Below are 24,458 nucleotides of genomic sequence, written 5' to 3' on the forward strand. Positions count from 1 at the left end.
CACAGATCTGACCAGTCTCCTCCTCACATCATATCATTGTCTGCTCCCAGCCCATAGATCTGACCAGTCTCCTCCTCACATCATATCATTGTGTGCTACCAGCCCAGAGATCTCACCAGTCTCCTCCTCACATCATATCATTGTGTGCTCCCAGCCCAGACATCTGACCCTTCTCCTCCTCACATCATATCATTGTGTGCTCCCAGCCCACAGATCTGACCAGTCTCCTCCTCAAATCATATCATTGTGTGCTACCAGCCCACAGATCTGACCAGTCTCCTCCTCACATCATATCATTGTCTGCTCCCAGCCCACATATCTGACCAGTCTCCTCCTCACATCATATCATTGTGTGCTCCTAGCCCAGAGATCTGACCATTCTCCTCCTCACATCATATCATTGTGTGCTGCCAGCCCACAGATCTGACCAGTCTCTTCCTCACATCATATCATTGTGTGCTTCTAGCCCAGAGATCTGACCAGTCTCCTCCTCACATCATATCTTTGTGTGCTCCCAGCCCACAGATCTGACCAGTCTCCTCCTCACATCATATCATTGTGTGCTACCAGCCCAGAGATCTAAACAGTCTCCCCCTCACATCATATCATTGTGTGCTAACAGCCCAGAGATCTATCTAGTCTCCTCCTCACATCATATCATTGTGTGCTCCCAGCCCACAGATCTGACCCTTCTCCTCCTCACATCATATCATTGTGTGCTCCTAGTCCAGAGATCAGACCAGTCTCCTCCTCACATCATATCATTGTGTGCTCTCAGCCCAGAGATCTAACCAGTCTCCTCCTCACATCATATCATTGTGTGCTACCAGCCCACAGATCTGACCAGTCTCCTCCTCACATCATATCATTGTGTGCTACCAGCCCACAGATCTGACCAGTCTCCTCCTCACATCATATCATTGTCTGCTCCCAGCCCATAGATCTGACCAGTCTCCTCCTCACATCATATCATTGTGTGCTACCAGCCCAGAGATCTCACCAGTCTCCTCCTCACATCATATCATTGTGTGCTCCCAGCCCAGACATCTGACCCTTCTCCTCCTCACATCATATCATTGTGTGCTCCCAGCCCACAGATCTGACCAGTCTCCTCCTCACATCATATCATTGTGTGCTCCCAGCCCACAGATCTGACCAGTCTCCCCCTCACATCAAATCATTGTGTGCTACCAGCCCACAGATCAGACCAGTCTCCTCCTCACATCATATCATTGTCTGCTCCCAGCCCACAGATCTCACCAGTCTCCTCCTTACATCATATCATTGTGTGCTACCAGCCCACAGATCAGACCAGTCTCCTCCTCACATCATATCATTGTCTGCTCCCAGCCCACAGATCTCACCAGTCTCCTCCTCACATCATATCATTGTGTTCTCCCAGTCCAGAGATCTGACCAGTCTCCTCCTCACATCATATCATTGTGTGCTCCTAGCCCAGAGATCTGACCATTCTCCTCCTCACATCATATCATTGTGTGCTGCCAGCCCACAGATCTGACCCGTCTCTTCCTCACATCATATCATTGTGTGCTTCTAGCCCAGAGACCTGACCAGTCTCCTCCTCACATCATATCATTGTGTGCTACCAGCCCAGAGATCTAACCAGTCTCCCCCTCACATCATATCAGTGTGTGCTACCAGCCCAGAGATCTATCTAGTCTCCTCCTCACATCATATCATTGTGTGCTACCAGCCCAGAGATCTAACCAGTCTCCCCCTCACATCATATCATTGTGTGCTCCCAGCCCACAGATCTGACCAGTCTCCTCCTCACATCATATCATTGTGTGCTACCAGCCCAGTGACTTGACCAGTCTCCTCCTCACATCATATAATTGTGTGCTACCAGCCCACAGATCTGACCAGTCTCCTCACATCATATCATTGTGTGCTCCCAGCCCAGAGACCTGACCAGTCTCCTCCTCACATCATATCATTGTGTGCTACCAGCCCAGAGAGCTAACCAGTCTCCCCCTCACATCATATCAGTGTGTGCTACCAGCCCAGAGATCTATCTAGTCTCCTCCTCACATCATATCATTGTGTGCTACCAGCCCAGAGATCTAACCAGTCTCCCCCTCACATCATATCATTGTGTGCTCCCAGCCCACAGATCTGACCAGTCTCCTCCTCACATCATATCATTGTGTGCTACCAGCCCAGTGACTTGACCAGTCTCCTCCTCACATCATATAATTGTGTGCTACCAGCCCACAGATCTGACCAGTCTCCTCACATCATATCATTGTGTGCTCCCAGCCCAGAGATCTGACCAGTCTCCTCCTCACACTGTCTGGTTTATCTCATGGGACATCAGTCTGACTCCATGAAATTACACATGAATGTCCTGTACACTTCCTGTTGTGACATTATCCATAACCATCTCCCTGTATTACCACATGTGACATTACCATGAATATTTGATCCGCAGTTGTATATTATCACTGTAATACTAATGCAGAATATGAGATTATCTTCCTCCCTCTAAGATCACATACACCCCATCACAAACTTCTCTTCACACAATCTCCCCATTCTCACACACCCACCCATCATTGCATAATAGTTTCTCTACAATCTTTGTGCTTGGATGCTCTGTACAGTTGCTCTTTATTTTTCTGATCTGACTCTGTTCCGTGCTTTGTTCTTATACTTTACTTTGTTCTATTGCCCATCTCTGCCCTACTCCATTGTCTTACTCTATTCTGATACTGTCCTGCTCTGTGCAAGGATGTGAGACCAAGAGTAGTGTAAACCCATATCCAGGACTCGCTGCTCATTTAACCTATCTGTACTCTACTTTTGAAGCTCCAGTGTTTGCGTGTGAGGGCAGAGTCTAGTTAGACAATGAGGCTTCCTGGCTAATGAGTCTTCCTGTTGTAGGAGGCTGGCTGGGCTATGGGTATGCTTAGGAGATGTTATTCTCCAATGTCCACATTTTGGCTGGAATTGTCCAAGTTGGATGTAATTTACGTGTCACTGTGGCTGGGTTTATGCAATGTGCTTGTAATGCAGTTTACTAATAGTGAAGAAGTGTTTGTAGTTTACAAATTGAAATTAAACAGCTGGACATTTCAACTTACTTATAGTATGAAAATGTTGGGCATTATAATATGTCAATCAATGTGAAATACAAAGTCTTATTTTCATACATTTATTTTATTTCCAACAGATGGATGCAAACACAGGAATTTCTCAGAGGAAAAATTTATTTTTACTACAGATTTTGAAATAGAAGATGATAACATCACACATGGTTCCCCAGGAGGAAGCCCCACTACCCTAATTATACATCCAGATAAACCATCGGAACTCTCTAATCATGAGAAATGTTCTCCTGATAACATAGATATTGTTACACATAGTACAGCTCATACAGATGATAAAATATTTCTATGTCCTGAGGGTGGGAAATGCTTTGTGTTTAAGTCATCTCTTCATAAACATCAGATAAGTCACACAAGCGAGAAACTATTTCCATGTTCTGAATGTGGGAAATGTTTTACATGTAAATCAAATCTTGTTAAACATCAGAGAACTCACACAGGTGAGAAACTATTTCCTTGCTCGGAGTGTGAAAAATGGTTTATAAATAAACCAAACCTTATAAGACATCAGAGAACTCACACAGGTGAGAAATCATTTACATGTTCTGAGTGTGGGAAATGTTTTGCACAGAAATCAAATCTTGTTTTACATCAGAGAACTCACACAGGTGAGAAACCATTTCCATGTTTTGAATGTGGGAAATGTTTTATACATAAATCATCTCTTGTTAAACATCAGAGAAGTCACACAGGTGAGAAAATGTTGGAAATGTTTTACACAGAAATTTAAACTTGTTGAACATCAAAAATTTCACACAAGACAAAAGCAATTGGAAATGAAAGAAGTTTTCCGCAATTCTCCAAATATTGTGAAATCATTTAACTGTTAATGTAAATTAAACAATTGATCCGTGTGTGTGTGTGTGTATATATAATACATATATATAGTCCAGTCGTCCACAATATTAATATCGCTGACAAGTGAAGTGAATAACAGTTATTATCTCGTTATAATGGCACCTGTTAAGTGGTGGGATATATTAGACAACAAGTCAACACTTAGTTTTTGAAGTTGATGTGTTGGAAGCAGGAAGAATGGGTATGCGTAAGGATCTGAGCGACTTTGACAAGAGTCAAATTGTGATGGCTAGATGACTGGGTCAGAGAATCTCCAAAACGACAGATCTTGTGGGGTGTTTGCGGTATGCAGTGGTTAGTACCTACCAAAAGTAGTCCAAGAAAGGACAACCGGTGAACCAACGACAGGGTCATGGGCACCCAAGCGCATGGGGAGCATAGGCTAGCCTGGCTGGTCCGATCCCATAGAAGAGTTACTATAGCACAAATTTCTGAAAAAGGTAATGCTGGCTATGATAGCAAGGTGTCAGAACACACAGTGGATCGAAGGTTGCTGCCTATGGGGCTGTGTAGCCACAGAACGGTTAGAGAGCTCATGATGATCCACCACCAAAATGCCTACAATGGGCAAGTGAGCGCTAGAACTGGACCATGGAGCAATAGAAGAGGGTGGCCTTGTCTGATGAATCGCATTTTCTTTTACATCGTAGACGGCCAGGTGCGTGTGCATCGTTTAATATGGGGAAGAGAAGTCACCAGGATGTACAATGGGAAGAAGACAAGCCGGTGGAGGCATTGTGATACTCTAGATTATAATCTATTGGGAAACATTGGGTCCTGGCATTCATGTGGGTGTTACTTTGACACATACCACCTACCTAAGCTTTATTGCAGACCAAGTACACCCCTCCATGGCAGCGGTATTCCCTGAATGTAGTAACCTGTTTCAACAGCATAATGCTCCCTGCCACATTGCAAAAAGTGTTCAGGAATGGGTTGAGGGACATGACAAAGAGTTCAAGGTGTTGACTTGGCCTCCAAATTCCCTAGATCTCAGTCCATTCGAGCATCTGTGGAATATGCTGTAAGAATAAGTCCAAGCCTTGGAAGCCCCACCTTACAACTTACAGTACTTATAGGATCTGCTAACGTCTTGGTGCCACATCCCACAGGACACCTTCACAGGTCTTGTGGAGTCCATGCCTCGCATGGTCAAAACAGTTTTGTTGGCACAAGGGGAGGGGGACCTACATATTAGGCAGGTGGTTTTAATGTTGTGGCTGTGTATATGGGTTATGTTGCCCTTATCTAATTTGCGAACGAGACAGGTGTGCACCACAATAAGCTAACTGGTGCCGTGCACGGAATTGTTATGGCTGCCACTTGTAAGAAATTGTTAAGCCACATATATGAGGTCTCTTAGATCCTCTGCCTGTTTCTGATATATTTTACAGGTAATGTGAGGCATTCCTAGATGTTTACTTGGTGCAATCACGAACGATCTGCACTTAATACTTAAGCCGCGCATGCGCACTGATGAATATGAACTGTGCATGTGCAAAATGGGCACCAGTTATAGTATAAGTAATCAATGCATATATAGATGAATTTGTTCTCCTGATAAAGTCTCTAGTAGACGAAACGTGTTGAGGTCATTACATGTGATATATTTCTCAAACTTTATCTGTATCCAATATTGGAATTGAACCACCAGTAATTCAATCTTTTGTTTTCTGACTCCACTGAGTGGTGATCAGGGGAGGGGTGGCAAATTTTAGCCCTGGGGGGAAACCTCGATTCAACAGCCTATTTGGACCATTTTAAAGGGAAAAAAAGGCTAGTGGCTAAGTGATCCAGCCCAAGGTAGCCCATTATGTGACCGGCCCGGTGGGCAGATGCCCCCCAACCTAGCCTGCCCCTGGTGGTGATTAATGACAGTGAGTACTGGTATAATTACACCTTGATTACAGATAAGACTTTGATTCTTTTATTTTTTGTGAATGTGCAATTTTTATATTATTCAATAAATTTGTTTTTATGAAAAGATACTATATGGGATTTCTCATTCTTTATATCTATGTATTGTGTGAACTAGACAAGCAATATTGAGCCAACAGGAACCTGTACAGATAAGCAAAATAATTTATATTTATCTGGTACACATAGTATATGTGGTTTGGTGTGAAATAATATAAATAATTATATATATATATATATATATAATTATTATATATTATATACGTGCTTGGATGCTCACAAGTATATGTAGGTTAAGAGACCAGTGGAAGTCTTCATAAAGCAACACTTCCCCAGCTGGATAATATATAACACATAGTGTAGTATGTTCACACTTAAATATCCTCCACCCAGAAGAGCATTAAAGTCCAAAGACTAACGATTTTTCTTGTACAATAACTGGTGTTCAGTTCCTAGTGGTGCAGTTGTCACTGGAAACCAGTGAACCACGTGTAGGTGAATGGGGTAACCCCCTTATATAATGTGCTTCCTTAAAAGCTTCTTGTATTATTGCGTTGTATTCTCTACATTGATCTTCATAGTCTTCTTTCAGTATATAGCTCCCAATATGGAAATGTGAAAAAAGACCTAAAAATATCTACTGCATTATTCTTTATTACACCGATACCAAATATTTAAAAATACACTCACGTTCCATATAGATAAAAACTGGTGCACAAATAGGTACCATCTACATAAATATAGGGTGGATGACCCTACCACAAAGCTCACACGAAGACACGGAGGAAGGTAAAGCTGAAATTAGTCCCGGAATTCTCCTTCCAATCACCAACCAAGTGAACGTCCTGGTCAGCGAGGAATCACCACAGTGACCAACGCGTTTTGAATCCTCAGATTTGAGTCTTTCTCAATGTTACTAATTGTCTGACTTTTTAAAGTGTATAGCAGCCAATAAAGTGCCGCCGTGGAGACAAAGATCCTGTACGGAAGTCGTCGCTTAACTCGCAATGAGGCTTGTAGGAAATTCAAAGTGAGGCTGCATTCTTTTAGATGGAGTCAAAAATGAGGTTTGGATTTAGAACCAGATTTAATGCATATAAATACCAAAACGAGGCTTGGACTTAAATAAAAGAAAACTAATACACGCAAACACATTCAGCTCCAAACCGAGGCTTGGACTTAGATGGAAACAGGGCTAAAACATAAAGACCTCAAGCACTAAAACGAGACGTGGGCTGGAATATGGCAGAGCTAATACTTACAGCTATGTTGAGCTCCAAAACGAGGCTTTAACTCAATATTAAACGGATTTGTTTATGATACTATAAAAACTTAAATAAGGCATAAATCTAAATAAAACTTTTCTATAATAAATTAACTTCTGAAATGAAGTTTTGGCTTGAATTTAAACAGAACTATACATGATATGAATTTTGAGAGTTTTGATCCAAATATAAACATAGCTCTCTAAACATTCTTATTTATCCCAAAAACAAGACTTGAGAAGCTAATACAAAAATGATGTATCGGACATGTACAGGAATAAAACATACATTCATCAACACTATTTCCAGCAATACAATAGAGTCACAATATAAATATTTTTACTTTGTCACAAGTCACCCTACCAGTTACCAGAACCTGTCGTTGATGAGAGCTTCATCTTTAGCAACCTCCTTTCCTATAGAACCAGATGTGTTTGCCGGTGCTCGGTTGTCACCAGGACTTAATCCCGAGTAGTGGTAACTTAATTCAGGTAAGTGGGCACCACAGAGGACTACGCAATGAGATGTTGAGCTGAGATCTCTATGGCAACTGGGATGCAGGATGCACCAGGACCAAATTTAGCAGGTATATGGAGTTTGCAACAGGATGCAGTACCAACCTTCACCAGTATAACAGATTGACAGTGCAGAGTAGAGGATGGTATAATACCAGATGTGGACTGTGTAGAGTTGGAGCTAGAGAGCAACACAGTACAAGGGAAGGTGCTGGAGCAAGATCGAGCTGTAAATCAGGACTGTGAAACACTGCTGACACAGATGAGTTCAATGGAGTGGATAGCAAAAATAAAATGTCATAAATCCCCAAAAATGAAAGTGCATAAGTTGTGTAAAAAATGAGAACACAATGATATGTGGAGTTTATAATTACCTATATGTAATGCCAAATGATGCCATTAGTAAATATCTATTATACATTCTAATCTATTAGTTTGCAAGTAACTACCTTTCTGTATAACAATTGCTTTCCATATCTAGCGATCACCTTTGCTAAATGAAACACAGTTTTTATTACAGTGTATTCATATGAATTATAAGAATGTCAAATGTTTATCGTGATTATATCATAACTGAGTTGCCCTGTATCAGATAAGAGCTAAACAATCCATAAGGAAAATTCTCTTTGATTCCCTCTTGAGCTCCCGATGGAGATCTCCTCCTCTCAAACCCATCTTGATCTGTTCCATGACAAATGCCTGTAGTGATCTTGGATCACAGTCATGGCACTTCATAAAGTGCCTTTCAACATATGTTACTTGTTTTAAATTATCTCTGTCTCTCTTGACTCTCTTTATGTTGATTACATGCTCCAAGATTCTATTTTTGAGTGACCTGCCTATCATGCCACCATAGTTTAAGTTACAGGGGCAAGTTAAGCAGTAAATAACATTCGGAGGGTTATAATTTATGAATCCTTTGATTTAACTCTCGAGAACCGATCTTTATACTCCTTTGTTTGTATCATAAATTGACATGCCCGGCATACGCCATATTTGAAAAAACCCATTGGTTTATTAGAAATTCTCTTTTCAAATGGTGAGAAACTGTGGACTAAATGAAACCCCAAATTCTTAGATCTACACCATGTCATAGAGATCCTATCCTCTAACACTTCTTTCAGGTCATAATCAGACTTTAGGATATTCCAATGTTTCTGGAAGATATTGGCTATTTGCTGTTCACTGATCTTTCTGCTTTTTGTACAAGCCTAGATTTCATTCTCCCTCAAGGGTGAGAATGCTCTGGACCAGCTGCACGCATAATCCTGCGACCAAAGCTTGCATCAGCCGATGCAAAACCCTGAAGTCTATAAAATCTTGTGAATGTGTGGACGGAAGACCAAGTCGCTGCTCTACACAACTGTTCTGCCGACGCGCCGTGCCTAGCCGCCCAGGAGGCACCCACTGCCCTAGTAGAATGTGCCCTTAAAGTCTGCGTAATGGCTAGAGAAGATAAAACATAAGCCTCACGAATCGTGGACGTAATCCACCGAGCAATCGACTGCTTTGAAGCAGGCCAACCTCTTTTATTGGCGTCATATAAAACCAAAAGATCTCTGGTCTTTCTAACCTGCGCTGTACGATCTACATAAATTTGTAGAGCTCGCACCACATCCAAGTACTGCATAGACCCTTCTGAAGAGTCCCTCTTTGCCTTAAAAGCCGGGACAACAATTTCCTGATTTAGGTGGAATCTAGAAACCACTTTAGGAACAAAAGACGGCTTGGTCCGAAGGACTGCCCTGTCTGCGTGAAAAATAAGAAAAGGAGGGTCACAGCGAAGTGCCCCAAGCTCAGACACTCTTCGTGCTGAAGCTATGGCCAACAAAAACACTGTCTTCCACATAAGATACCGTAAGTCAACAGACTGTAAAGGCTCAAACGGATGTTTAGAAAGAGCCCGAAGAACCACATTGAGGTTCCAGGGCTCAACAGGATGACAAAAAGGAGGTTGTATACGCAACACACCCTGCAAGAAAGTCCTGATATCTGCATATTCAGCAATCTTTTTCTGAAAATAGACAGAGAGGGCGGATATCTGCCCCTTGAGGGAACTAAGCCGCAAACCCTTCTGAACCCCGTCCTGAAGAAAATCCAGGACAAGGGGAATCTTAAATCTTGAGGAATGAAAACCCCTAGACTCACAGCACACAATATACGTCTTCCACACTCTATAATAAATGGAAGACGATGCAGGCTTCCTGGCCTTAATCATGGTGTTTGTTACCTCTTGAGAGAAACCTTTAGCCTTAAGTATTAGGGTTTCAATAGCCAGGCCGTCAAAGCCAGCTGATTCAAACCTTGGTAAAGGAATGGACCTTGAACCAGAAGATCTGCCTGCATGGGAAGCCAAAATGGAGGACCTCCTGCTAACAACAGCAGATCTGAGAACCACGCTCTGCGTGGCCAGAATGGAGCTATGAAAATTGCGGGAACTTTCTCCCTCTTCACCTTCTTTAGCACCCGCGCAATCATTGGGATGGGCGGGAAAATGTACACCATCCGGTACTGCCAAGGAGCTGACATGGCATCTACTATTTCTACCGCTGGGTCTCGTGCTCTTGCACCGTAGCGCGGCACCTGATGGTTCAGACTGGACGCCATCAGGTCTATCTCCGGACAGCCCCAACGCTCCACCAGTAGGGAGAATACCTGACTGTTTAGAGCCCATTCCCCGGGATGAAGGGTGTGTCTGCTGAGGAAGTCTGCTTCCCAATTCTTCACCCCCGGAATGTGAATGGCTGAAATCCTGGGGACCTGATGTTCTGCCCACGCTAGTATGCGTTTGGCCTCTCGCATAGCAGCCATGCTGCGAGTGCCCCCCTGATGATTTATGTACGCTACCGTGGTGGCGTTGTCGGACTGAATCTGAAGAGGTTTTCCTCTTAGAAATTCCTGTGCACCTATCAGAGTATTGTACACTGCTCTGAGCTCCAGAATGTTTATTGGAAGACGTGATTCCTGAGGGGACCAGAGACCCTGAAGCCTCAGGGTTCCTGTTACTCCCCCCCATCCCAACAGACTGGCGTCTGTTGTGACTAGAGTCCAAGACCATACCTGTAAGGATTGGCCTCTCTCCAAGTTGGATCGGGACGTCCACCAGACCAGAGATAGCCTTGTGGCTGTGGACAGACAAACCATCTGTTTGTCCAAATTCATCTGCGACCCTGACCACTTCCGCAGGATCTCCCCCTGAAGTGGACTTGAGTGAAATTGAGCAAACGGAACTGCCTCGAATACAGAGACCATCGTCCCCAGGAGCTTCATGCAACTGAGAACAGAGACACTCCTCTTCCTCAGCAAGGCTCTGGTCTTTGACTGCAAAGCTAAGACTTTTCTGCTGGGAGATAAACTCTCAGAGACTGAGTATCGAAAAGCAGACCCAAGAATCGCATCTGCTGAGTTGGCACCAGCGATGACTTGGGTAAATTCAACACCCAACCGTGACTCTGAAGAAACTGCATAACAGTCTGAATCTGTTGGGATAAAAGGACCGCAGACGGTGCCTTCAACAGAAGGTCGTCTAGGTAAGGGACAATTGTTATGCCCTTCTGGCGCAATAGACTGGCCATGACTGCCATGATCTTGGTAAAGACTCTGGGAGCGGTAGCCAGGCCGAAGGGGAGTGCCCTGAACTGAAAGTGCGCCTTTCCTACTGCGAACCGAGGGAGACTCTGGTGTCCTTCCCAGATCGGTAAATGTAGGTAAGCAACCTTGATGTCTAATGATGCCAAAAACTCCCCTTTTTCTATCCCTGCTATCACAGAGCGAAGGGATTCCATGCGAAATCTTTGAATCTTCAGCTGCTTGTTCAGAGACCGAAGATTCAGGATGGGCCGGAAGGATGCGTCTGGTTTTGGCACCAGGAAGAGGTTTGAGTAAAAACCTCGCCCCCGTTCTAGAGGAGGGACCTGAACCATTACTTGAGCAGAAAGGAGCTTTTGTATGGCTTCCTAAAGTGCTACACGTCTGCGGGGGCAAGAGGGGAGAGGAGTGGGCTAGATCTATGACGTAGCCCCGGGACACAACTCCTTGAACCCAGAGATCCGTCGTGGATTTCCACCACCGATCCCTGAATTGAAGAAGACGTGCCCCCACCTGATGCTTCCCCTGAAGAACTATGTCACGCGGAGGGCTTGTCTGCTGGACAAGCAGAACCTCTCCTTGCTGTACCTCTAGCTCCTCTGCCTCTAATGGCCGATGATCTAGACGCTGAGGAATACCCTCTATTAAAGGCACCCCCTCGGGAAAAGCTCCGAAAGGAACGAAATCACTCTGACGGGGATTGTTTGAAACCGTGGGTAGAGCAGTACTCTTACCTCCTGTGGTCTCCTGAATAACCCTTTCGAGCTCTGCCCGGAATAGAGTTCGTCCATCAAAGGTCTCTAAAGCTTTCTTAGAGTCTGCGTCCACCGACCACGTCCATAACCATAGACGACGAGCTGCTACAGTAAGAGCCGAGCCCTTGGCATTTACCGAAACTGCATCCATGGCAGCGTTCCCTACGTACTCCGAAGTTTCTAGTACATGTTGTGCTAGATCTACTAGCTCTGTACGCGGAGTGTTATCTCTAAGGCCCTTAATCAAAGCCTCCATCCATAACTGTACAGCCTTGTTGGCCCATGCTATAGCCATATTAGGCCTAAACAAACTTCCCACAGCGGTATAAGCTGAGCGAAGAGCCAGATCACACTTCTTATCAGTGTAATCCTTAAGGGTTATCCGCTCTTGGACCAGGATAGCTGAAGATGAAGCTAACCGGGCTACCGGTGTGTCCACCCTAGGCAAAGTCTCCTATTTTACTGTGTCCTCAGGAGGCAGAGGATAAAGAGACTTACTTTCCCGGCATCATAAACTGCTTATTTGGCTTGTGCCAAGCTTCAGAAATAATCTCCAACATTTCTGGAGAATGCGGGAAAATTGCTAACTGTGCCTTAGGTCTTTTAAATAAGGATATATCCTTAGGCGCTACGGGCTCCGGATCAGTTAACCCTAAGGCATGTCTGATTCCCCAAATAAGACTGTCCACGCTCGTGGAGCCAGAGTCAGAATCATAGATAGCCTCCCCTTCTGGGTCGATATCTACCTCACCTTCTTCGGCTGAGGAGCGATCAGAAAGCTGATCTATTTCCAGATCTGCATCAGTAATGGCTCTCTTACCCCTCTGGGAAATAGATACTAGCCTATCTTCCCCGTGGGTAGACCCTGCCTGTGATGTGGCATTCTCGTCAGACTGGCTGCCTGCAAGTGTAAGTGGGGCAGTGTTGTCACGTACCTCTATTGCCCGCAGCATCACAGCCGTCATTTTCTCCATAGCCGAAGAAAAAGACCTAATCCAGGGCGGTTCCACCATTGCAGAGGATCCCTCCTGGGCTGGGTTGTTTCACCTCTGAGCGTCCGCAGTACAAGCTGCGCAAAGGGCGTTTCGGTCTGTGTGGCCAACAGAAAGTTTTGTGTTACATTTTGAACAGGCATAATATACTGCAGCAGGCACAGAAGTACCCTTGCCTTTAGCTGTCCCCTTCTCCGCCATTGTTCTGCTTCTTAAAATAATTATTAAAAGAAATACAGACAATTTAAGACGACAAAATAGGAGAGTCCTGTGCTAGGAAGTCTCTGAAAGAGCACCACTCCAAATAATACAAAAGACCGTTATAGTACTGTCTGTGAAAATTCCTTTTACATGAAATAACTCACAAGACCATATAACCACATATATACACTCCCCAAATGCTCCTCTAATCATACAAGCCTGTAGCGATTAGGGCATATAAGGATATCACCAGAGGAGAGGCAGAGGAATCTAGAAAGAGCTGCACGCTTTCAGCAGTGACCTTATCTTCACCCCCGCCGTTCACCGCGCGGTAAGACCAGATCCAGGAAGCTGCGATAACACTCCTCCCCTTCCTGGCTCCGCCCGCTCTGCCTCTGTAAAACATAACTCGCTGGCCCCATCCTCCAATGGCCGCCTAGGAGAGTCTAATGGTGCGCTATTCAGATTTTATGCCCAGCTCAGCGCGCTCCTTACTGCAGCCGACTCACCTCTCCCGAGGGTGAGCGCTGCTTCTGTCCCCCAATATGCTCGTTCTGTATAGGGAGAGCGGGGACCTGCGGCAAGTAGAACGCGGCAGGGGGGGGGGGGAGAGGCTGATACAGCTTCACTCCCCTGCCGCTACTAGACACATACAAGTTGCACTAAAACACCGTTCTGTGTCCCTTCTGAATATTTTCACCTTCCACTTAGACCAATAAACCTAACTAATGGCCCCTTAGAATAAATGCCGGTAGAGGTGCTGGTAGAAATGAGCGCTAGGCTTCACTTACCTGCGCTGGGATCCAGAGTGAGCAGAGCTGAGTCCTACTCACTCTGCTGGGTCTTGCCTGGGATCCCGAGCTGCACCTGAATAGAATAAAAAATAAAAACATGTGATCCTACTGCTAGACAAAGTATAGGCAGGAGCCTATACTCCAGTGACCGAACTCTAAGTCACTTAAAAAAATGAAGGATCTCTCTGGAGAGGAGGGGCATAGCAGGGGAGGAGTCCAAAGATTTAACAGTTAAAGTGACAAGAACTCCTGAGCCCACTACTATACCCAATGTCTCGCAGTGTCCCCCAATGGCAGGGAAGAGAAATTAGAATTTATAGAATGTAAGAAGCTGTCTCTGGTATGTGTACTGTCAGTGGCTTCACTAGGCAGGCACAAGATGGCTGATTATCTTCTGCTTAGTTATTTTCTGTATAGAGGAAGTGAATCTGCATGATACAGGGGGTTGGGTAGTGTTATGTGGCTGCGGGGGCTCACTGTACCATTATTAACCCTGGCACATCACTCATTAAAAATTTTCACTTGTGCAGTGCCAGAGGCTGGGAGACACTGTGACAAATGGAGCCCATCACTGACCAGGCTTGTAGAACAATCCCTGCACTAGTCTGACTTACTATAACCGGATCACTCTGAACAAGTCTTATTGCAAAGGTGAAATGAAAAGAGTCAATACTACTGAACTTTTATATTTCAGATCCCCATAAGATGGAGCAAAGCTTTGCACCCCTGTAGACACATCTTGACCCACTTAGCCATGGGCATACCATATAAATGAGAGCTTTTCTACAAAAATGACATCACAATATTGCATTTAGACCGTGGGACACATTTTTCAAGATTCATAATCAATCCCCAATGGCAAAGTATTACAGATTACAGGATTATTATATGAACTCACACCTTCAATTAGAGAGTATAAACAAACATACTATAACAGTGTCTCAGATCCCACATTATATCTCCAACCCATTGCCAAAATTATATATTACTCAGTACCCAATATATCAAGGTAATCTTGTTTTAACTGTGTACAGTGTGGACGATATCTGGTAGATAAAATAGTTCCACACATGAGTGATCATATTTTGTGTATAAACTATGTAAATATATTATGCTTAGTTTAATTTACATTAATAAAATCAACTGTTTTAACAATATTAAGAGTCCTGCTTTTGTCCTATGTGATATTCAAGACCTGATTTATTTGTAAACCATTTTCATTACTCAGAACATGGATATGGTTTGTCATCTGTGTGAGTTATCTGATGCTCAAAGGATTTGATTTGTATCCGAAACATTTCCCAAACTCAGAACATGGGAATGTTTTCTCACCTGCATGGGTTCTCTGATGTTTGATAAGTTTTGAGTTCCATGGAAAACATTTTCCACACTCAGAACATGGAAATGGTTTCTCACCTGTGTGAGTTCTGTGATGTTTGACAAGGTTTGACTTCTGTGCAAAACCCTTCCCACACTCAGAACACGGAAACGGTTTTTCCCCTGTGTGAATTCTCTGATGTTCAATGTGTTTTGATTTCTGTGCAAAACATTTCCCACATTCAGAACATGGAAATGGTCTCTCACCTGTGTGAATTCTCTGATGTTTGACAAGTTTTGATTTCTGTGAAAAACATTTCCCACACTCAGAACATGGAAATGGTTTCTCACCTGTGTGAGTTCTCTGATGTCTAATAAGTTTTGATTTTACGGCAAAATATTTCTCACACTCAGAACATGGAAATGGTTTCTCATCTGTGTGAGTTCTCTGATGTTCAACAAGATTTGATTTGTATACAAAACATTTCCCACACTCAGAACATGGGAATGGTTTCTCGCCTGTGTGAGTTCTCTTATGTTCAACAAGTTTTGATTTATGTGCAAAACATTTCCCACACTCAGAACACGGAAATGGTTTCTCACCTGTGTGAGTTCTCTGATGTTCAACAAGTTTTGATTTCTGTGTAAAACATTTCCCACATTCAGAACATGGAAACGGTTTCTCACCTGTGTGAGTTCTCTGATGTCTAATAAGTTTTGATTTCTGTACAAAACATTTCTCACACTCAGAACATGGAAATTGTGTCTCATCTGTGTGAGATCTCCGATGTTCAACAAGATTTGATTTATATAGAAAACATTTCCCACACTCAGAACATTGGAATGGTTTCTCACCTGTGTGAGTTCTCTGATGTTCGACAAGCTTTGATTTATATGCAAAACATTTCCCACACTCAGAACATGTAAAAGGGTTCTCAGCTATGTGACTTTTCTGATGTTTATGAAGAGATAATTTAACTGCACAGCTTTTCCCACCCACAGAACATGGAAATAATGTATCATCTGTATGAGCTGTACTATGTGTAACAATATCTATGTTATCAGGATTACATTCCTCATGATTTAAGAGTTCAGATGATTTATCTGCACTGTAAAGTATTGGATATATATTTAGGGTAATTGGGTTCTCTCCTGTAGAATCTTGAGTAATGTTGTTATCTTCCATTTTAAAATCTGTAGATAAAATCAGTTGCTCCCCCAAGATATTCTTGCGTTTACATCCATCTGCTGAAAGTAAAATAAATGTAAGGAAGGACATTGAGCTGCAGATTACAATACCCAAAATTTTCAAACTATAAACGAGTTGTTCAGCTGTTTAATTTCAATTTGCAATTGACGAACACTTCATTACAATTATAAAAGCGCATTATCAAGCACATTGTATAGATGCAGTCATAATTGGAATTCTTGTAATGACTCAATAAACAAAATATATGACTCTTTACTGTAATACATTTTATTACTCACCTGTGCCGATATCTGTAGGGATTTCCTCCTCCTTACACTGCTGATCACCCCTCACATACGTCTCTTCCTCTCCCTCTATAATTTTTATTTTAATATCAGTCAGGACGTCATCCTAAATAGCCCACAAAAGAATGATTATTTTTTAGTCAAGTTTTTTTATTGGTATTTCAAAACAGAACATAAAGAAAATAATTATTTCTGAATAAACGTGATAGATATAAATCACCGGGTGTGACACATTACATCAAAGATTAGTAAATTTCCAATACTTATGCAGGTATACAAAAACATACAGAATAATATCAAGACTGACAATAATACAGTATATATCAGATGGTATGGGTCCCCATGGACACCCCTGATCATCATCATCATCTATTTCTTTATATAATGCCACTAATTCCACAGCGCTGCACAGAGAACTCACTCACATCAGTCCCTGCCCCATTGGAGCTTACAATCTAAATTCCCTAACATACACACACAGACCAAGAGAGACTAAGGACAATTTAATAGCAGCCAATTAACCTACCAGTATGTTTATGGAGTGTGGGAGGAAACCAGAGCACCCGGCGGAAACCCACGCAAACACGGGGAGAACATACAAACTCCACACAGATAAGGTCATGGTTGGGAATCAAACTCATGACCCCAGTGCTGTGAGGCAGAAGTGCTAACTGTTAGGAACCCCTCCAGCCAGTACAGCAAAACACGGAGTCTGCTCCGAAAGTCCGGTGTTCACTGTTGGGACAGACTTGGCTGCAGACAGAGGGTTGTGAGATGTCCACTGGCTGGGGAGAACCCAGGAATAGAGTTACAGAGGCCGTAGAGTAGGAAGTGCAGGAGCGAGTCCAGTGAGACACCGAGTGGATGGTGTCAAGACTGATATATCACTCATTGCCACTGGAATAAATAAGGAACAGTTGATAGAGAAGTCCCCTGATCCACAATGGTTTCTGTACCGGTACTTGTCCGGAAAGGAACGGAACTTACAGTAATAGGTAAAGATGATGAAACTGAACGTAGGCAGTAGCCAAGGGTAACTACAACCCACAGTACTGGTGAGAGTCTAGAGATTTTAGGGAAATAGTTCTTAGGCGATTGCCAGGGGTAACTGCAACCCTCAGTACCGGTGAGAGTACGGAGATTTAGGGGTACAGTTCTTAGGCAGTTGCCAAAGGCAAGAGGGGTCTGGACTGTTTCTGCATTATCCACAAAGAACTCTTCCCAGAAGGCAACCAGATCAGGTCCCTTGCCCATTAAAGGTAACTAAAAGGGTTCAGGTTCCAGAAAGATTGACCCCCTGGTAATGGCAAAGTCTACAGACAATATAAGAGGGGAATGGTCGCAGAGTTGTATCAGTCTTTCTAATGTAAGATTTTGGCTATGAAGGCACAGGGAGGTGCCCCGGGTGGAGCCGCCTAAGAAGGGATGCGATGAGCTTGCTCCACTGCGAACTGAGCCGTAAAGGAATCCTTCCCAAAAGCTTGAATTAACCATTTCTCCAAGAAACATTCAGTACCAGGCCCCTCCACTTATTCAGGTAGCCCCACAGAACGAGTATTATTGCATCAGAGACTCCCCTCACTATAAGAAAGCGTCTGCTTACATGCCAACATCTGAGCTTCCAAATTATCAATTTGACCCTTCATAGGTGCTGTAGCATCTTCTAGAGTCTCCGCTTCAGCCACTCACTATTGGATTTGTTGCATATCATGTCTGAAAAGGGAAAGGTCGGCCAGCACCGCCCCAATGTTCTCCGACGCCCATTTTCAGATCTGCCAATAGCCTGTAGAAGCTGCTGCAATGTGACCTCAGGGTAAGTAGGTGAGGTTGGTGCATTAGGAACAGTGGCAGTTTGGGAGGGCACACATAATGGAGTTTCTCCAGAACTGCCAGTGGGTGTAGAGGAATAGGCAAACCGGTCAAGCCATCCGGCCAGAGCAGCATGATCATATAACGAGGAAAATACATCCCAATATAGAGGAATGGGTATAATAATAGTGTTGTATTTCATGGATAAACACTTGTATGAAAGTCTTACCATGAAAGTACCCAAGGCAGGATCATAGAACAGAGTCAAGATAGTATAGACACCACTTCTAAAAGGCAAACTGGATAATCCAGATATGGGAATAAGGTTCAAAAAAATAAGCTTATGACTGTCCGGCAGGAGTAATATGTATTAGATGTCAAGTGCCAGGATGTTATCACAGCACAAACAGGCAAGATAGCATAAGTCAAATTACAGCCACTTTGTGAGGTACCTGCATGCACTCAGAGCCTGAGGCCCAGCTGTTGGGGATCCAATCTGTATCTCAGGATGGAAGGCTGACTTGGAGCAACAGAACTGTGCAGCATGAGGAATCCAACAGGACAAATCGCCGCTCTCTATGGTGGAAAATAGGGCACTACCAAGACGTCAGCCCAGATTACAGGACAGGAACAGAAAATGTCCGTCCCCAGCTCCCAGGGCAGAGGGGTATCGTCTGCAGAGTTGTCATGTACTCGAGCCACACATGGTAAAGAGAAGAGCCTGAGCAAGTGTCGGCACCTGGCGGCCTGACAGTGATGGGTAAGTATGGTGATCTGTCTCACCACAGCAGGGGTCCCTGGGGTGTCCGCACCAACAGTCAGCGCCGGCAGCACGGAGAGGCAGAAGCGCTGTCCACCAAGGAGTCAGGCTGCAGCGGGTCCGCTCAGATAGCAGCCTCCGCACACCAGGCTGGGGTCTCGAAGAGCAGCGCCGCAGCCGCAGATCAGGAGAAGTACCCCAGAGGATGGCAAGAGGGGTAAGTAAGCTCCAGGACTAGACAGAGTCCAAATAAACCAGCAAACTCAAAATGGAGGATAAATGCAGGAATTTTAGGATGGAGAACGTAGCAAGCATACTTGTACTCCATGCATGTCCAGGACACGACCCCTTTAAGAATATTATATTTAAGAATATCTGATTTAATAATGTGAGATGAAACAGAAGAATATGAGAGTATAAGATCAACGCTGTTTTTTTACAGATAATATAATAAAATCACTTTGGCATTTAGGTATTTGGCAAGACCCTAAAATGTCATCTACCTGAAACTCCTGTGAATAAAGAGGACGGAGATATCTCTCTGGGGTATTTCTGTTACTGGATCCATCTGTAGGAAACACACAGTGACTGATTACATTGTTTATACAAGGAGAATATGTGACTCTTGTCTGTAATAAGTGTTTATTACTCACCTATGCTGATTTCCTCCTCCTTACACTGCTGATGACCCCTCACATACGTCTCTTTCCTTCCCTCTATAAATTCTAATTTAATACCAGTCATGACGTCATCCTAAACAGCCCACAAAACAATACAAATATATTCAATAATAACTGATTTAATAATTTATGATGAGACAGAGGAATGTCAGTGTATATGACTCACACAAGTTTTTTTTTTTTATAGATCATATATTGGAAAATTCACTTTAGTATTTGGTGAGACCCTAATATGTCACCTACCTGTGGAATACTGTGATTTTCCTGTGTACAATCCTGTGAATAAAGAGGACACGGACATCTCTCTGTGGTATTTGTGTTACTGGATCCATCTGTAGGAAACATACACTGACTGAATACATTGTTTATATGTGATGATCAGATGATGTGTATCTAGGTGGCCTTCAAAACTGCTCTCTCCCCTAGAATAAATTAAAATCTCCTCTTACCCAGTGATTTGAGAATCCAGTGATTCTCCATCATTACGTCTTTGATAAGACTCTTCTGCCCTCTTAAATACGTCCACTCCTGCATGGATAAATAGCCAGTGACATCCCAACACTTTATAGGAACCTGATACACCCAATAATACAGTCATCACGCAGACACATCACCTAGTGTTACTGTATTATGTCCCATTCCAAGCAGTCACCTCTCCAGTCACCAGCTGAATGATCTTGTTGGGCAGTTCCAGGATTTTCTTGTCATTGTTTTCCTCATGTATCAGTGAATGAGGTGGAGGCACCGTGATGGGGCTCTGGGTCCTGCTCAATACTCCTGACACACTGGAGGGTGGACCACCAAATCTCTGTATCACTATGGTGCAATCCTGTGTATTGAATTGGAGAAAAAAATATGAAGCTCCATGTATTTGGAATTTTTAGAAGTTAACTACAATACAATAATAGTATATATTACAAATACAACCCATATTCTATATGTAATTGTTTCATATATACAGGAAATTTGTCACGGTTAAATGCAGGAATACAGCTAGGAGCCACGAATACGGTGAAAAACACTCAATGTTTATTTGCTGAAGTGTACAAACAGTAGGTAATCATGAGCTTGTAGTAAATACGAGGTACAAAGCTGATGCAGGAAGCAGGAGGTAATATGCACTTGCAGAAAATACCAGGTACACAGCTAATGCAGGGAAGGAGGAGGTATGGAGAGATCCCAAGCAGCAAGTAACCAGAAGCATATCAGAAGGCAGGAACAACAAAGTAACAACAGGATGTAACAACAATAACCAGCAATGTATGCTGGGAGTGACAGGTGTAAATAGGGGAAACACCCAGATGCAAGAAATAATTAGTGTAGCAAGGTTAACTACTAAAGCACAAGAAGCAGGCACAATAGCAGCACCTCTGGTGATCAGAGATACTGCTGCTAACACACAAAATTAAACACAAATAATAAAGTCCAGGAGGCAGGAGCTGTCAATACAAAGCAGCAAGCTGCAGGCAGATAGTTACAGTTCCGAGAAACCTTCAGGGGGCTCACCTATCACCTAAACCTTCAGTAGATTCACATATCACCCAAACCTTCAGTGGACTCACCTATCACCTAAACCTTCAGTGAGCTCATCTTTAAAGACAAGTTTAAAGTGGGTTCTTGTAGTAGACAGAGGACTCAGAATGGCCATCCTACGGAAGATAATAGGGGAGGTAAGTGCTAGATACATTCTACTAGACAGTCCATATAGGAAACACTTACAGCTAGGACAGGGGTTGGATTTGTAAAACTAGCCCTTCTTGTCCATTTTGCACATTTAAAAAGTCCAGGAAAGTGGAAACATTCTATAATCGTAAAACTTACTTACACCTAAAAATACAGCAAAACCTGTAACTCATTTTAATCAGAGTTGGTTTTTCAGCAGTTTGAACAGTGTAGTAAATCGTACAACTCCAGTGAGTAAAACATAACCTAGTACAGACCCGTTGGGGTTGCACTAATTTAAAAATCAAAATCAAATCCTAATTTTAATAAAGCATTCACTACGCTTATATTGAAACCGAGAAAAATCCATGGCCTCCTATCGCCTTATCACGCTACTGAATTTGGATATTAAGCTGCAGGCTGAAAACATGGCCACTCGTTTACAGTCTATTATCCCATCACTTTTTTTTTTTTTTTTTTTTATAATTTTTTATTTTCAGTGGTCAATCAAGAAAATACAGACAGCAAAACGATAACACTGAGTAGCATGCACAGTAAAATCACAACAGTTATTGTGGTGTATCGCATATTAGGAAACCTTTAGACAAAAATGACCGGTTTTTACATTTTTAAAGAGTAATATAAAATGGGTGTAGGAACAAAATGGATTGTGGGGGAGGGGTGAGGGGTGAGGGGGGTAGGACCACAAAGATAAGCACTGTAAGTATTTAGAGGATAACTAGGGTGTGTTGAGCCTATAGCAGAGGGGGAGATATGTGTCGGGAAGAGTTAGGGTCATCGCACATGGGTTAGGTCGGAGGACGTGGAGCGTTGAGGGGGGAAGGTGTGTTCCACGGCTAGCCATGGAGCCCAGACTTGACTGAAGACGTGGCCTCTATCGTGGAGGTAGTACGTAATCTCCTCCATAGCGGCCACGTGCCAAATCTGCTTCTTGAGAGCCAAAAGGGATGGAGGCGAGGTCTTTTTCCAATTAAGGGCTATGAGTGATTTGGCTGCTGTCAGGATGTGGGCAGTTAATTTCTTGGAGAATTTGTCCAGGTCTTGGGGAGTGTAACATAAAAGAAATATCCAGGGCTCTCTCGGGATAGGAGCTTCAAAAAGGGTATTTAGGAAACTATGGACTGAGTCCCAGAAGGTGGTGATAATCGGGCAAGACCACCAAATATGAAACATCGTACCCCTTTGGCCACAGTCCCGCCAACAGCAGGGCGAGGAAGAGGGAAACATTCTATGGAGTCTTGTGGGAGTGTAATACCAACGGTAATAAATTTTGTAAGAGGTTTCCTTGAGTTTAGTTGATATGGAGCATTTAGCTATCCCCAGTCTCATGTCCTCCCAAGCCTCTTCATCCGGGGGAGGACCAAGGTCCTTTTCCCACTCGTCTTCATGAGGGTTTGGAGAGGGAAGGGCAGAAGTGAGAAGAATGCTATATATTTGAGAAATCATGCCCTTGTCCAAGGGATGTTTTCTACAAAGAGATTCAAAAGGAGCAAGGTCCCTGAGAACATAGGTTGGTTGCAGGGATCGCAAGAAATGATTAATTTGGAAGAATTCAAAGGGGCTGAGGATTTGGGACGGGGATTGGGGTTGGAGATCCGCTAGCGAAAGCCAGCGGCCCTGTTTGGAAAAATATACTGGAAATTTAAGCCCTGCACGAGACCAGTTACGGTGGGTTGTAGAGGCAGATCCAGGAGGGAACACCGGGTTATGCCAGATGGGGGTTAAAGGAGATATTGCAGTTGAAAGTTTTAGTTTGAAGGAGTTGGAGTCCCAGAGCATAGCATCAAATTTGATAGAAGGCAGTGCTCTAACAGCAGGGGGGCGACGGGCGGGAGATACGCCCCAGAGAGAGGAGAGATCGGGCAGGGTTAGATGGGCCGATTCTATATCAAGCCATGCAGTGGAGCCAGAGGGAGCGTAGGAGGCAACGATTTGCGAAAGGTGGGATGCCAAGTAGTATAATTTGATGTCGGGAAGGCCTCTTCCTCCTCCAGGGATTGGTCGTTTTAAGATATTGGATGAGACTCTAGGAGGTCTATGGTTCCAATAAAGCGGGTGAGGGCCTTCTGGATGTTGGCAAGGAAAGAGGCAGGGACAGCTACCGGAAGGGTTTGGAAGAGGTACAGCCATTTGGGGAGTATGTTCATTTTGACAGCTATGATCCTGCCCAGCCACGAAATAATAAGGCGGTTCCAGGAGGTCAGGTCTGATTGCGTCTTGGAGAAAAGGGGTAGGAAATTCTCACGAAAGAGGAGGTCATAGCAAGAAGTGAAGAAAACCCCCAGGTATTTGATCTTCCTGTTCTGCCATTTGAAATTAAAGATCCCATCACTTTTAACTGACCAACAGCTAGGATTTGTGACAGGTCGTCACTCGGTGTAGGGCATATGTACAGCGATCACAGAGGTGACCTCCTCGTCCTTACAATATCCTTCCAAGAATATACTACTTAGCCTGGACGCCAATAAGGCATTTGATGCAGTATCCTGGTCCTATATGTATGAGGTACACAAACGTGGGGCATTCAGAGAGGATTTCACTGCTCTCATAGGACCCGAGTCATTAAGGAACGTATCTCTGTTATTTGTGTGTATCATACACATTTCCCTTCTGCGCATGCCCAGAACGAGGACACTCGGCCGTCAAATAAAGCAAGTCTGTCAACGCAAATGACAGTTACGACGGTCTACGGTTCTTTTGAG

The 24,458-nt window shown here is 43.6% G+C and overlaps 1 pseudogene; it reads right to left on the reverse strand.

Annotated features, from left to right (window-relative positions):
• Positions 1-14,737: 14,737 nt before the first annotated feature.
• Positions 14,738-16,883, reverse strand: LOC142108685 (uncharacterized; annotated as a pseudogene).
• Positions 16,884-24,458: the final 7,575 nt, after the last annotated feature.

Source organism: Mixophyes fleayi, chromosome 12 (genome assembly GCF_038048845.1).
Source record: "Mixophyes fleayi isolate aMixFle1 chromosome 12, aMixFle1.hap1, whole genome shotgun sequence".
Taxonomy (NCBI): domain Eukaryota; kingdom Metazoa; phylum Chordata; class Amphibia; order Anura; family Limnodynastidae; genus Mixophyes; species Mixophyes fleayi.